Raw genomic sequence first — 15752 nt, 5'->3', positions numbered from 1 at the left:
TGCTACAAGGCTTTTTTGTAATTAACATCATTCCCAGCATGAAAAAATATTATTTTTATTGTAGATTGCTTAAGAGTGCACAACAGTTTGGAAAAAAGTGCTCTTCTTTTTCTACTAATAAGAACTGTGTATCATTATAAGAGATACTGTAAACAGGTTTTTGAAAACAATCTTATTTTGAGGGTTCATTCTATTCATAAATGCTTCACATGAAAAAATTTGATCTACTGTTCATCTTGATGACTCGTAAAGGAAAATGTCTTTGCTGCATTCTCTTCTCACCAGTTCAGGAGCTCAGTCGTACCTGCATTCTAATGCTTTTTTATGTCCCTGATGGCACAGCTTAGACATCCTTGTCTCCATTACCATCATGATTTCCATATCAAGTGATGAGAATTTTTCTTCAGGATTGGTGAAGTTAAGTGCCATAACATTTATGTCAAGTCAATTTGAAGTGTTTTTTTTTTTTTTTGCCAAAGGAATCCCTTCCTAATGAAAACCATTGGCAATAGCAAACCTACTCAGTTTTTCAGGAAGTGAAATAATACATCTCCACTGTACAATGTCCTCTGTTTTTTTTTTCACCAGAAGAAAACTGCTGTTTTCTTCTTCTTCTATCACCTTAGACTTACTTTATTCAAAATCTTTTTAAACCTTTAGATTTCTATTTATAGCTAATTACTTTCACAGTGTGCTATAGCATATGTATTTGAAAAGGCCATTTGTACATATTCAAATGGCTCACTTCTATTAAGAAATGGCTGTACTTCTATTAAGGAAACATAAAGGTGCAGTAATAGTTTATCTTATACAAAATTTAAAAAACGCCAACTATTAAAAATGATACCAGCAAATGATGTCTGTAAGACTGTGGCAGGAGGCTTTTTCCAGAACAATGTGCAGTTCTTCCCAATTCTATTTTCCCTCCGATTACTTTGTATGCAAATATTTTTACACAGTCTTCTAATAGTGGCATGTTACTACTGGAGCAGAGTATTGCCCTGCCAGCACTGGAATTGACTTGACTGTAGTTGTGTTCAAATTTGTTGATGAGACAAGGTTTATTTGCTGGACACACTTTAACAAGCAAGAGAGCCTTTTAGTCTTTAGATGCTATGAGTCCCAGAAGAAGATGAATAAGGTGATGACATGCCTTGTGTTCTGAAGAGAGATCAAAACTTATTTCTGGGTCACCCCCCTCTTGGTACAGAAAGTGCACAGAGGGCTTTGAAGCAGCACTTTCACCCTCTTTGCATTCACTAGTAAATCGGAGATGAGCTTGCCCCAAGGTTTGTGCAAAAATACTCTTTTGATGCAACTCCTAACCAGACAATATCTGTGGGAAAATTTGCAGTGGCAGAAAGCAAGCCCTTCCTGGGAAATCTACTGAAATGGTTCCAAAGTTATTTCCATTCACTGTCGTTAACCTCTGCTGTCTAGCTGTCAGATATGTTTGGGGCCCTGTTGAAATAATTCTAAACAATGTACTGATGCTGCACTATTGAGTCAACATAGGTCTTTTCCATAGGTGTCAGGGAAAAATATTTCTATTGGTAAAAATGATAGAAAACAACACCAGCATGGCAGAAAAAAAATTACATCAGTAGAATGAAGATGCCCAGAATTCTTATTTTGAAGTTACACAGAATCAATATTTTCTAAAGAAGGTTGTGGAACCTATTAAGAAGTAGGAGTACATTTCACATGACCGGTGCACAAGTTCATGTTTCCAACTTACAAAAAACATATTATTAAAAGAAAAATGTTCTGCCTTGTAAAAAAGTAACCCATTAGTAATTTTATCAAAGGTAGGATTAGATCAAGAATTCCTACATGACAGTAGTAGTACTACGAAAAGACTTTTGGCATGTTTTTAACTACAGGAAACTTGAGAAAGCAGAAGAGTGTCTTTCCCTGCTGCAAGCTGTACTTCCTATTTGCTAAGTGCTGCTTCAACATTGTCTAAAGAAAACTTGTCAAAATAAGACTATTGCATACAAACAACTGTAACTATCCATTCTGTTCCAGCTAATTTAACCTAGCAAGTATGAGTCACACACTCTAGGTGAATATTCTAATGCATCGATGGAGTATACCATCACTAAGCAATGGGGACTCCAGACAAAGGAGCAAATGCAGATGAATTTCAGGGAAGGAAATTAGTGGAGAGCTAACTGCAGTCCCTCGACTTCACAAGAAATGGTGTCCGGTAATCCCAACCAGAAAGAAATAGAACTCCATTTTCAAATAGGTCGCCATCTATGGTCGTCTCTTCTTCCTGTATGAAGGAACTGTGTTTTGAACCAATCTTCAAGATGGGATGTCTAAAGACCTTAGATGCCTCCAATTTTATGTTATTTTTTTTTCCAGAAGCAACTGTCTCAAAACCTCTTTAAAGCTGACTTTTTCCCTTAAGATGCCATCATTTAAAAGAGGACCTTTTCATTTAACAGGGTATTTCAAACATCATTTACGAATTTAGACTAAAAGTAACACTTTTCCTAGTAGTCTTTCATTTTTTGCAGCTCAGTGCTAACATAGGCAGCAAAGAAGAGAACAGACCACAGCTCTTTCTGGAGCATCTTGAACAAATGCCCTTGCTTATGTTCTAATCATTCGCTTCACCAAAATACCTAATGATGAAGAAAAGGTTGTTTACATGGCAATGAATGGGTGTGATTTCTCAAGTAGAATTTGTATCACATAGATGATACTTGGCAAACAGCAAATGAAGGGGTTTTCTTCAGCTCTCAGACTGATGTTACGTGTGGGTAATTAAAAGAAAAGATAACAAGAAGGATATTTTTAACATGTGAATTTAATTACACCCCTACCATGGGCATCTGAATCTTATGAATAGACAGTGTCTGATTTAGAAAAAAAAAAAAGAATTTTCACAGTTGAAAGAAATAAATCATAAACCCTTTGCTGATGGAATGTAGCCTATTCATTGGTTGAAATGAAGCAGGTAGACAGGATATATGAAATATTGGTTTTGTGGGCCAAACATTTATTTCTAAAGTGATGCTGACAGATGGTGAACTCACCAACTTAGATATTGCCAGTAGACAAGGTTGCATAACTTGCTCCATCAAGTTATGCCTTGGAATCATCATCCAAGGGGATTTTCCCTGCATCTGTGAAAGTGTGCCTATCTTTTTCACAATATTTTTGCAGCAGCATTGTTAGGCCTGCTCAGCTGGTATGGAGGGTGAATAAGCAGCAGCAGCAAGGTGACAGGCCAGGAGAATATGCTTCAATGGATTTTGATCTCCTGGATATTTTGAAGATCTGCTTCAGCCCTGTTTGTCAAACACCACATTTAAAGGGTGATAAATAATTGTTCAGGCTATGGATCACGTGAAGAAATACTTTCTGGTGTCCGTACTGGGCCATATGCTCTTTCTTCTCTCCCTCAACTTCTCCATCACCTCTCATCTGTTTCACAGACCTTGCTATCTTCAAGGTCCACAGGCTACTGTTCACAGCATCTTCAGGCCTGATGCAGTTAGAATGATGAATAGAACAGAGCTGGGATCAATTTTCCAGTTTGGATAAAATGCATTCTGCACACAAATCCAAGGAGAAGGTGCTGCCCCGATGCCCAGAAAAACTTTCACTACTACTAGTGTTCTACGTCAACCGCAACTTAGTCTGAAAGAAAAGCTTTTTCTCTGAGAGCATCTGAGAGGTTTGCATGAAGCACTGATATCTGACATATGCAATTTTGAATAGGAGAGGAAAAAGAAAATGGCAAGAAGTTTTTAATTTTACTGGTTTCAATTTTAATTTCCGTGCGCTTTTTCAAAACTTGTCAGCTCAAATGCCCATCAACATCTTTTAGTCATCTGTAAGTCAGTATTCATATAAAATGTGCTTCAAATCAAAAGAATTTCAAATTTGCACTCCAAGTTTCTATGCCTAGATTTATGATTTCCTACACATATTAGATGAAAGGAAGGCCTTTTTTACTGTGGGAGTGCTGGAACACTGGAACAGGTTGCCCAGAGAAGTTGTGGTGTTGCCTTCTGATACAAGGCAAGGCGACCAGGTTTCAAGGAGCAGCACGGCGACCCAAACTCTCCAGGGTCGCTTGGGCCAAAGAGCACGCAGACACCAATGTGGTAGATGGTCAAAGGCCTTTATTATCTCTTCTTGTGGGGTTTTATAATCTAGGGGTTCTTCTACATCAGAGGGGGTCTGTCTTTACCATCTATGGTTAGTAAGGAGTGGAAAGTTACTGGGTAGGGGGTGGAAAGTTACTGGCACTCGGTTTAGGGAGGCCACATTCCTATGATAATGTCTTATCTAAGGGGAACAGAGGGTCCTGCCTTCCCGTTACATCGCGAGATCTTCCGACCGCCTATCCCTATCTACCACATCTCCCCCCCCTTTTCACAAATGAACGAGGTAGTCATATACATAGGCACTGAAATGAGGTATAAGGTTGTAGTTCGATAAGGGAAAGGGGTTTGGTAAACCTGAGTAAGTTTTTGCCAGGCAAGTTTAGAAAACCTTGTGACTGGCAGTGTTCCTTGGGTGAATTCCCTGGTCGAATTCACAGCAATTGTCGTCGCCCTATGAACAGGATGTTGGCCCGTTCCAGGCGGCTCTGAACGAACGAGAGCAGCTTGTTCAGCAGGCATGGTCCGAAGGTGACTGTTAGAAACAGCATCGCCAATGGACCTATCAAGGCAGAAATCAGAGTGGTTAGCCAAGGTGATTGATTGAACCAGGACTCGTACCAGCTCTGTTGGGCTTCCCTGTCTCTCTGCCTCTGAGCCAGTCTGTTCTGGAGTTCTGTCATGGAGTCTCTCACGACTCCCGTGTGGTCTGCATAGAAACAGCACTCCTCTTTCAAGGCGGCACACAGGCCCCCTTTCTGCATGAACAGGAGGTCCAGGCCTCGCCTGTTCTGCAAGACCACTTCTGAGAGTGAGGAGACCGACTTCTCTAGATAGGAGATGGATTTCTCGATCCTCTGCAGGTCCTCGTCAATCGTTGCCTGCAGCTGTGACAGTCCTTGGTGCTGGGTCGCTAGGGCTGAGACACCCGTGGCCGTTCCTGCTGCTCCCAGGCCGAGCAGCATTGCGATAGTTATACCTGTCATTATTTCTCTTTTGTGGATCCGGCTGGGTCCCTCAAGAAGATGGTACATTTCTTCGTCTGAGTGGTACAGGACCCTAGGAACAATCAGAACTTGGACACAGAAGTCGATAGAGTCATTGAATTTGGGAAGGAACACACAAGGGCTCACTCCGGATCGCTGGCAAACCCACATCCCCGATGCGGATGGGATTGCCCACTTATTGTTTTTCCTGTTCGACCTGCCAATTTTGGTGCAGACGTTACCTCCCCGCTTAGCTAGGGTTGCATTGCCAAAGCATCTGCCTCGGCCTGTGACTTGACTCAGGGTGATTCCTTTGCGAGGGGTACCCCATCTGCACTGGTGAGGGGCGTCGGCTGAGGAATAACTGAAGGGAGTGTCTAAAGCGACTCCTTCGTAAAAGGGGGGTTTGACATCGTAACAAAGCCAGCAGGATTCGGTTAGGTTAGGGTTGGATTCGTTCAGGGATACAAAGGTAGCTTCTAACATACGAAGGATTGGGTCTGAGTCTGACTTGGTTAAGCGGCTCATCTGAAAGGTTTCTGCTTGACCGGTCGGGACATTGCTGACCCCTGTGGGTAAGGTTTTGGGGTAGGTTGTGTTTCTCCCTTTCGGCACGCTTTTAATCGCTTTGTTGGGTCCAACTGCTCGGGGTGCCGACGGTTGGAGCCTGATAATTTGCACGTTCACCCTCTCTTTTGACCCTTGAAGGACCACTGTCCACGTTCTGCCCGTGGCCCAGCTAGGGTGATCTGGCTGCAAGACCATCATGTTGTAGTCTGTGCATTTCCAAATTTTTGGGATTTTATGGCGATTTCGATAGAAGTTTCCAGGTATGAAGACGGATGTTTTGCAGCCACTGGGTGCCCAGGTGAACTGTAAGGATTTGTTGGGCTCTTGTGGATCCCACCCAGGCCCCGACGGTCTGGCATCTGTAACTATGGTTTCGCAGCCCCAGTGCCCACAATATCCCCACCCTGGGTAATTGCAGTAGCTTTTCCCAGGGTTTGAAGCTGGGCACCAGTAGGATAAGTACGAGTGTGTGACGTGTGTGGAATAGGGGTTTACCCTTGGCTGTCCTGGAAACAGGTCAGTGATGCGGAGCACGAAGGATGGGGTGTTTGGTGTGGTGATTTCTCTGAGTACTTTGCCACTACTAAGGTGTCGCATGACCCACCTGAATGGCCGATGGGGGTAGTGGTCTGGGCTGGCTTGCCCTCTGGCGACAAGCCCCAACAGCAAAATCACACAGAAACACCCTTGGTGCTTGGGTCTCACCCGTGCGGGTCTCTCGGGTTCTGCCTGGCGGCTTGGTGGTCTGTCGCTTTCGTCTGGAACCGGAATGTACGCGTCACGAGGATGTCCCACGAGCAGGTCCTGTAAACAAAGACTCGCAATTCTCGTCAGTCTCATTCTGCTCGTTGTGAAGGTCGGGCTTGATTGACTTGAGTGGACACCACCTGATTTTGCCGTCCTTTTTGACAGCCGCGTACCCTCTCCCCGTGAGCATCAGCCTCCAACCCCATTCCCACTCGCCCAGCTCATTTCTGATTACCACCTGTGGGCCCTCCTCTTGCGCTCGGGTGGCCCAGTGTTTTTGGACGGGACTGTTTGTTTCATCTCCCCTAGGGAACTGATTCAGTGCCAGCAAAGCGGTTGCCAGCATACGTGCCTGATCTCCTGGGGGAATGGCATTGGCAAAGCCCTCTGCTTTTGCCAACACTTCTATCTTGGTTTTCAGGGTCTGGTTTGCTCTCTCAACTATGGCCTGCCCGGTACTGTTATATGGGATGCCTTGCACTAACGTGATGCCCCATTTCGAGGCGAATTCTTGCACTGGTTTGGAGGTGAAATTGGAGCCATTGTCCGTTTTGATCTGCTTGGGGATACCAAGCCAAGCCATGGCTGTCAGCCAGTGCTGAATTGTGTTTTTGGAGTTAGTTTTGGGGTGCTGTGTGGCTATGATCGTCCCGCTATAAGTGTCCACTGTCACTGCAAGCCATGCTCGGGGCTTCAGCAGTTCGCACCAGGTGAAGTCCGACTGCCAGATTTCTGAGGGCTTGAGACCTCTCGGGTTGACCCTGCAGGTCCAAAGTGGTGACTTCTGGCAATGAGGGCAGGTGGCCACCACATGTTTTGCGTCCGCCGTCGAGATTCCGCATCTCTTCGCCAGTGCTTTGGCTCCGATGTGAAGCGACTCGTGCAGTTGACGAGCTCTTTGCAAGGTCCAAATGCCTTTTGCTGCGGCGTCCGCTTTGTCGTTGCCGATCTGGAAGTAACCTTTGACTGGGTCATGGCTGTTGATGTGGATGACTGACACGGTGCCCTGTCGCGAGGAAAGCGCTTCTTCCAGCATTAGGGCTGCTGCAGATGTTTACACTCCTGGTCCTGCCATGGCTAGGCAGAGCCTTGCCACGAATATGGAGTCCGTTATGATGTTGAGGTGTTCATCTTGGAAGAGTCCGCACGCCAAAACCACTGCTGCTGCCTCCAGCTGTTGCACTGACAGTGTGGGGTCACACGCTTTGACGCAGTGCCATTGCTCTCCTGCCTGCCACACTGCTGCTGCGGTTGAAGTCGTGGAGGAAGCGTCTGTGAAGACCGTTGGTCCTGGCTGCGGTCGGTCCATGACCTTTGGCGGCATGTCCATGTCGACTACGGTCAGCAGCTGAGTCCAGGGTGGCTTGGAGGAGTAGGAGATTTCTCCTCCGAAGCCGGAAAGAGCAAGGGCCAGGTACTCCGATATTGTGGCTGACTCCGAGGTCGGCTGCTTGCGAAACGGAAGGTGGATGCTTGTCGGCTAGTTCTCTGTCCTCAGGGTGCAGGGGTATTGAGAAGAAGCAGTCCTTGATATCCAGCACTGCGCACGGCTGCCCTGTGGGGATGGCTGAGTTCGCGGGTAGCAGTGTCTGGACCGGACCCAAGGGTCGGATCGTCTTGTTCACCTCTCTCAGGTCGTGGACGAGACGATAGCCTTGTCCGGACCTTTTGGGGATCACGAATACAGGGGTGTTCCATGGGCTGGTGGAGGGTTCTATGTGACCCTTTTGCAGTTCACGGTCGACCAGTTCCAGCAAGGCTGCCATTCGAGGCTCTGTCAGGGGCCACTGCTCAACCCATACAGGGTCTGATGATTTCCAAGTCAGTTTGATTGGCAGCGGAGGGTGTACGGCAGTGGCCCTCAGGATAAATTTGTAATCCGGAATCTGAGCATAGCAAGGACGTCTCTTCCTATCAGGGGTGGTGGAGAATTTTGCAAAATGTAGGGGTAGATTGCTACTGTCTTTTCTGGTCCCTTTTTCGTGTGAAGTGTTATAGCCACCGGCTGGGTGCTTTTCCATGCCCGGGACTGCCCCCCCACTCCGTTTACTGGAGGGACTTCTTTGAATTGCCAATGGCCGGGCCAATGTGCTTGGGGAAAAATCGTGCGGTCTGATCCCGTGTCCGCCCAAAACTGAAACCCTATGACGTGGGGGTCCTGGCTGCCGTGAAGGCGGCATGTCCCCCACACCATCAGGGGTTCCTTCCCTATTTTCATGGCCAGGGCCACCCAGGGGTCCCGCTGTGGGGCGTCCCCTGCTGGCCCTGTGGCACCGGCGCGGCTTGTGGCGGTGGAGAATGCGAAAGTACTGCCGGCGGTGCTGCGCAACTCTGCCATTGTGCTGCTGGCAGGGGTGCGAAACTGACTGCTCCCTGTGGGGGCATGGGGTATGAGGGTCCCCTGCCCCACTGGGGGTTGGCATAGATGGGCCGTCTTGCATTTGCAGCGGGAGGAGGCTGAGTATGGCCCACGCGCCCCCTCCCTCTCCCGTTTCCCCGGGGCCGGGATCTACAGTCCCTAGCGAGGTGCCCTTTCTTCCCGCAGCTCCAACAGATCCCTCTCGGGTGTGCTGGGAGTGGGGGTGCTGCCAGGGAAAGCTGTGCCGGCAGGGGACAGCTTGCTGTGACATGGCCTGCCTGACCACATTTAAAGCAAGCCATTGCACTGGTTAGGGTGAGGACGGCTGCTTGAATGGGTGTCAGTTGTTCTTCTCTTCCCTAGCAGTCTGGACAGGCTCGAGCCGTGTAGTTGCTGCCCTTCCCCAGAAGCCTGGGCTAGCGTGGTTGTGCAATGATCCCGCCATTCCTGCCTAAATACAATCCGCCCCGCCCTATAAAAAAGCATGCGGCTTATTTGCGTAATATCAAAAGGGAGCAGATCGTCATTGCTAAAAAGGCCATCCACAAGAGTGGATACTACAGCTGAGCTGATCCCTTTTTCTGAAATTGCTTTGACAATCGTTTGTACATCTTTGGGGTTTACCAGGGTATATGTCCCTTGTTGCCGGTGCCCAGTCCACACAAGCTATTTTTATTTTTCCCCAATCGGTGAGTTTGTGTTGCGGTTGTTTCCCGATATCGCTTAAAGCTTTACTCAGTTTCGCTCGAAACCTCATTAATTCTGCTCTCTCGGTTTCCGAGTCCCAGCTGGGCTCGGTCGGCTCTTCTGAGCTGTCTGAGCAGCTGTTGTCTGACTCTGAGCCGGAAGTTGACTGCCGGTACATTTCCGGCGCTCCATGCCGTTTTGTGCGGCTTCGACCTCGCTCCTCCCTTTGGGGGTGGTGCCGCTCCCACCCCCTGGGCTTGCCCTGCCTCCCGGAGGGAGGGATCTCTCCCTTATATGGTAGCAGCATTGTGTGCGGCTCTTGATCGAATATGCGCTCTTTGTCGCTCCCCCGCACATGCGCACTTGTGGGGACCCGCGGCTCTAGACTGAGCATGAGCTCTGTGCTGGTCTCCCGCGCATGAGCATCTGCGACTACTCGCGCCTCCGGGGTTTTCCCGCCGCGGATTCGCACGCCCCGCCCCTCCCCTGAGTTGCCGGCGCCATGTTTTGCCATGTGTGGGAACTCAGCACATCATTCCTGATGTGCAGAGTCGCCGAGACAACCCTTGGGGGGGTTTAGAAGTCCTGGAACATTGCCAGAAGTGTTTGGTGGTTGGACTTTGATCCTGCACTGGACGCAACACCTGTATGAGGATGGGAGGATCACACAGGGATAAATGGTGAAGGGATAGATTAGTTATAGAGTGAAACACAGGTTTTAGAATCTCGGTACAGGGGGGTTCTAGGAGACAAGATGGAGGAATTAGGGCGTGTCCTGTCCTTCTTCTTCTTCTTCTTCTTCTTCTTCTTCTTCTTCTTGTCATCCATGTTCGATGGTGGTGGCGGCACTTTGAGATTGGTTCTTACTGAATGTGCACTTGTCAATAAGGGTGAAAGGTATTGGGAGGAAAAGGTAAATATCCTACACGTAGTTTTTGGTATAAAAATAAGCGGCCGCCCTGGAGGAGGTCAGTGTGCTCATGGCTGGCTTGCTGTGCGGACCTCTGTCAGACCGGGAGAAAATATTGTAGATAAGAATGAATAAACAACACTGAAGAACTGAAAAACCTGAAGACTACTTTCGTCCTTTGGAGCGCGGGCTGCCCCAAGGCCATCCAGAGCCTTTCCAGGCCATTAGAACTAGCCGAGACGGGACAGCCGTGTATGGGGGCGGCTGCGCCGCCACCCCCGTGTCCGCGCTAGCCACCTTCTCGGCATCTCGGGCTTGCTCCGCGAGATCCCCCCGAAAGGATCGCGTGCACTGCTCTGCCCCCTGTGTCGGATCGGTGACCGGCGGGGAAGGGACGGGTAGAGAGAGCGCCGATTTTTCGGACGGTTCCGCGGGGGGGCCAGGACCCGGCGGGCTCCGCGGGAAGGTCGGGGGGTGCCCTGGGGGCTCTGGGGGGTCTGGGCTCGGGCAGGGGTGGAATGCGCCCGGCCCCCGCGTATTCCCGCCTTCAATCCAATCGCTCTCAGAGGTGGTTTGCGTTGCTGCTCCCACCCCCAGCTTTGGTGTAGCTAATAAACGTGTACGCGCAGCTTCCCACGTCTCCTGTTCTTCTAACATCTTGCGTAGGGCCTCTTCTACTTTCCCCCACGCTTTGAGGTTTTTACCGCTGCCTGCGGACTTAGAGTCCTCTGCTGAGGCGGCAGTGCACTTCTCCCGCGCTTCCCAATATAATATATTTACCGGACATTCGATCGTCCCCAGCTCTAGGAGCCTTGCAATAGCAAGATTAGAGTTCCTGAGCTCACCTTTAATTCCCCATCGCTCATGAGCCTGACTTACGACCTTCGCTGTGGATTCCATGGTCCACGCTGGTCCGGGGGCGTCCCCCCCCCGCTGCAGATGGTCCTGCCGCTGCAGCCGCTGTCTCTCGTCCAGGCGAATCCCGTTACCTGAGCTCCCTCCCGGGTCTCGGCAACAGTTGTTGCCTTGTGATATAAGGCAAGGTGACCTGGTTTCGAGGAGCAGCACAGTGACCCAAACTCACCAGGGTCGCTCGGGCCAAAGAGCTCGCAGACACCAATGTGGTAGACGGTCAAAGGCCTTTATTATCTCTTCTCGTGGGGTTTTATAGTCTAAGGGGTCTCTCTACGTCAGAGGGGTCTGCAGTACCATCTATGGTTAGTAAGGAGTGGAAAGTTACCAGCATTACTATCGTTAGGGGGGCTACATTCCTAGTTACATTCCTAGGGTGATCTCTTATCTCAGGGGATTAGGGGAAAAGGAATCCTGCCGCTTTCCGTCACATCGCGTGATCTTCCAATCGCCTGTCCCTATCTACCACATACATGGATGATTTGCTCATTGCAGCCCCAACACAACAGGAGCTGCGAGAAGCTTGCGACTATGTGATTGCAGAGGTGCAGAAGGCAGGACTGGAAATCAGTGTTTCCAAGATTCAGGAGATCCCACCATGGAAATACCTAGGCAGGAAGATCTCAGAGAGAACAGTAAGACCACAGAAGATGGAAGTCAGCTCCAAAGTCAGCAATTTGCATGATCTGCAACAGCTTCTGGGAGAAATCAACTGGATGAGACCAATCTTGGGGATCACAAATGATGACATCCCATCATTGCTCGATCTTTTGAGAGGGGACAGTGACATCAGATCTCCCAGAACTCTCACACCTTAAGCCGGGAAAGAACTCGAGAAAGTTATGGAGGTCATTCAACAGAAACAGGCACATTGTTTTGTAGAGGCACTTCCCTTTCAAATGGCAGTGCTGGGGGAAAAAGTACAGTTTCATGGTCTGATTTTCAAGTGGGATTCATCTCAAAGAGACCCTCTTTTAATCACAGAGTGGATTTTTTTTTGTCTTACAGGTCTCCAAAGGCAATTCTCATGGATCTGGAGATGGCATCACAAATTATCATAAAAGCAAGAACAAGGTTGCTGACAATGTCAGGCAGGGATTTTTCCACAATCTATTTACCATTGAAAAAAGATTATTTTGACTGGGTGATGCAAAAATCAAAAGATTTTTTAATTGCGTTGTTAGGATACCCAGACATTTGTACGATTCATTTTCCAGGTCACGGATTGCTGAAATCAAAAATTTGCTACAGGGAAAAGCCAAGAGTGAGGAACCATTGGACGGGATAACAGTATTTACTGATGGTTCAGGGAAGACCCACAAATCAGTAATCACGTGGCAGAATTCGGTAACAGGGGAATGGGACTCAGACATAAAAATAGTCCAAGGCTCACCACAAATTGTGGAATTGGCAGCAGTGGTCAGAGTCTTTCAATTGTTCCAGCAACCTCTCAATCTAATCACAGATTCAGCATATGTTGCAAATATGGTCAAACGATTGGAAGGTTCACTTTTGAAAGAAACAAGCACTGACATCTTATATTCATACTTATCATGTATGAAAACACTGCTGGAAAACAGGGAACATAAATATTTCCTTACTCACATTAGGGCACACTCATCCCTCCCAGGATTCTTAGCAGAAGGGACTGCCCAGGCAGACAAACTAACCATGCCCATTTTTCAGACTTTACCAGATATTTTTGAGCAGGCAAGGTTGAGCCATGCATTTTTTCATTAAAATGCACAGGCACTGATGGAAACCTTTTGCATCTCAAAAAGCCAAGCGAGGGAAATCATTACTGCTTGCCCAGACTGTCAGATTGTGCAGCCACCTGCATCCACAGGAGCAGTCAATCCAAGAGGATTGCAAAGCCTCCAGTTGTGGCAAGCTGAAGTCACGAAATATCCATCTTTGGGAAGCTCAGAAATATCCATGTCTCAATTGATACGTTCTCAACAGCTCCTTTTTCAAAACCCAATCCACCAATTCTCAGGCATTTTTTCTAACATTATCCAGGCAAAACTAAGGTAGAATCCTTTAGTTTTGTTCATAAATCCAGAAACAGGACAGATTGAAGGCCCTTTCAAACTAATCACATGGGGCAAGGGTTTAACTTGTGTTTCCACAGGGTGAGGTCTGAAGAGGGTGTTGGCGAGACACGTGAAGCCCTACCGGACTTGGATGCAGGAAGACACGGATTCCGGAACCCAAGAGGTGAGCACGCAAACAGAGGCAGAAGACAAGACCGTGGACATCTCCTTGAACAACTCATAAAGGGTTCAAGGACTTGGGGTTTCTCTCAGGGGCTTGGGTGTCATGACATGGCAAAGCTCCTCACAAGGAGTGAAGCCATGAGCTTGAGATTCGATCAAGTGTTGCTCATGTGCCTCATTCTTCCATCTATTGCCTTAGGTAATGGGGCAGATTTGCCCATGGTCCAGCCCAAACAAAAGGTTTGGGAAGCTTTGGCCAATGCAGCAGGTTTAGACAGCATCTGCTTGATACATTTAAGGCCAGGGAAACTATTTTCAACATGCTTGGTGGGCTTGCCAGTGAATGAATGGCCAATTCCAAAAAATACTCCTATAAAGATTTCACAGGTCATTTCAAATCCTGTGAATGAATGGTGTCTTTGGACACAGTTCCTCCCTGTGGCTCCTTTTGAACCTCAGGAACTGGAAATTCTTGGGTCAGCAAAAATGAATTTTTGTATAAAATTCGAACTTCTGGAAGTGACACAAACAGAAAATAAGACAATTGATGTCGCTCCAAATCATCCTTGTTATAGAAATGCATCTGCTTGGTGCAAATACACCAAGGTGACAGCCAAAGCATCACTCCAGGTTTCAGCACAATTGCCACAGGGAATCTTTTTTCATTTGTGGGGACAGAATTTGGCCTGCTATCCCTGCAAATGTCAAAGGTGGTCCATGCAGCATTGGAAGAATTTCATTGCTAACACCCGATTTGAGAATTTTTGAAAGAGCAAACACATAAAGGGAAAAGATCAGTGGAACAATACAGTCCAAATTGTGATGATAATGTGCATACATGGGACAAGGCTCGGAAAATTGCTGTTGCCATTTTCTCCCCACAGGCAGCATCACGGGTGGCCTTTACTCAATTGGATCATATGGGTTGCTGGCTGAGCAAGCATGCTCGAGCTGTTTCTCTTACACTGAGTGACATGTTAACAGACATTGACAGTGTAAGACGAGCAACTCTCCAAAATGGGGCAGCAATTGACTATCTGCTGCTGGCACATGGACACGGGTGTGAAGAATTTGAAGGGATGTGCTGCATGAACATGTCAGATCATTCAAAATTGATTTATGAAAACATGAAAAAGTTAACAAGGTGTTAACAAACTTGGGGAGGTCACTGGATCCTGGATGGATGATGTGGTTGGATTTTTTAACCTTTCACCATTGTCAAAGGAACTTTTCAGGATAGGTTGTTACATTTTGATAGGGCTTGTGGTTCTGCTCATTTTACCATGCATCTTTGTGTGCATGCGGCGGGCCATGGACAAAGTTGCAAAAGAGGTGGTTTTGGTGCAAACAGAAGGGGGGGATGTGGGAACCCAGGACATCCCTCTGGCTGTCCAGGATGGCCAGGACCCATGCCAGGGGGCTCAGAAGCCCTGGCACAGAACCCAAAACACCTGTGGTTTTGATTATGACCCCTGGAGCAAGTTACCAACCTTATATGAAGATCAGCAAGCCACAACAGTTTAAGTAGAATATTAGTGAAGTTATCACAGAGTGAAAAAGTAAATTTTGGGGTTTCTAGAATGGGGGTTCAGGAGGCAAGATGGAGAGATCTGGGTGTGTTCAGCCTTTCTCCTTCTTCTTCTTGGCCTCCATCTTCAGCTGTGATGTTGGCACTTACAGATTGGTTTAGAGTAGAAGCTCACTGTCTAACACAGGTGATAGGTATTGGAAAGTAATTGTAAACATTGTATATGTAGTTTTTAGTATAAAGGCTTAATACCGCCCCGGGGGCAGGCAATGTGCCTGGAACTGTCCTGCTGGAGGGACCTCGGCAGGGCAGGAGAAAATTTTTTATAGATAAGACGCAATAAACAACCTTGAGACCGAGAACTGAAGATCTCTGACTCATTCTTCAAGTGCTCGGGCTGGGTAAAGAGACTTTTAACATATCTCGGGGTCACGGTGACCAGCAAAAGATCCTGAGAAAGCAGCTCTCCTTTGCACCTGCCTGGGGACTCTGTGTCACTTTGGATCCTCACCCACAATTGATGCCTGAATGCGGAAGATCGACCTACAGTGAAGGGCAGACTGTGACTGAGAACGAAGCTCTGCAGACCCAAGGAACTGCCCCAGGCAGCAGATATCGGCAGCAGACCCAGGCAGCACATCCTGATAGTGGACTCAGGCGGCAGACCCAGACACTCTGAGAGACTTTCACCTTCACCTTACAAAATCGAAGCG

The sequence above is a fragment of the Ammospiza nelsoni genome, chromosome W (genome assembly GCF_027579445.1).
Source record: "Ammospiza nelsoni isolate bAmmNel1 chromosome W, bAmmNel1.pri, whole genome shotgun sequence".
Taxonomy (NCBI): domain Eukaryota; kingdom Metazoa; phylum Chordata; class Aves; order Passeriformes; family Passerellidae; genus Ammospiza; species Ammospiza nelsoni.
The sequence above is the reverse complement of the archived record's forward strand: the minus strand, read 5'-3'. Positions refer to the sequence as shown.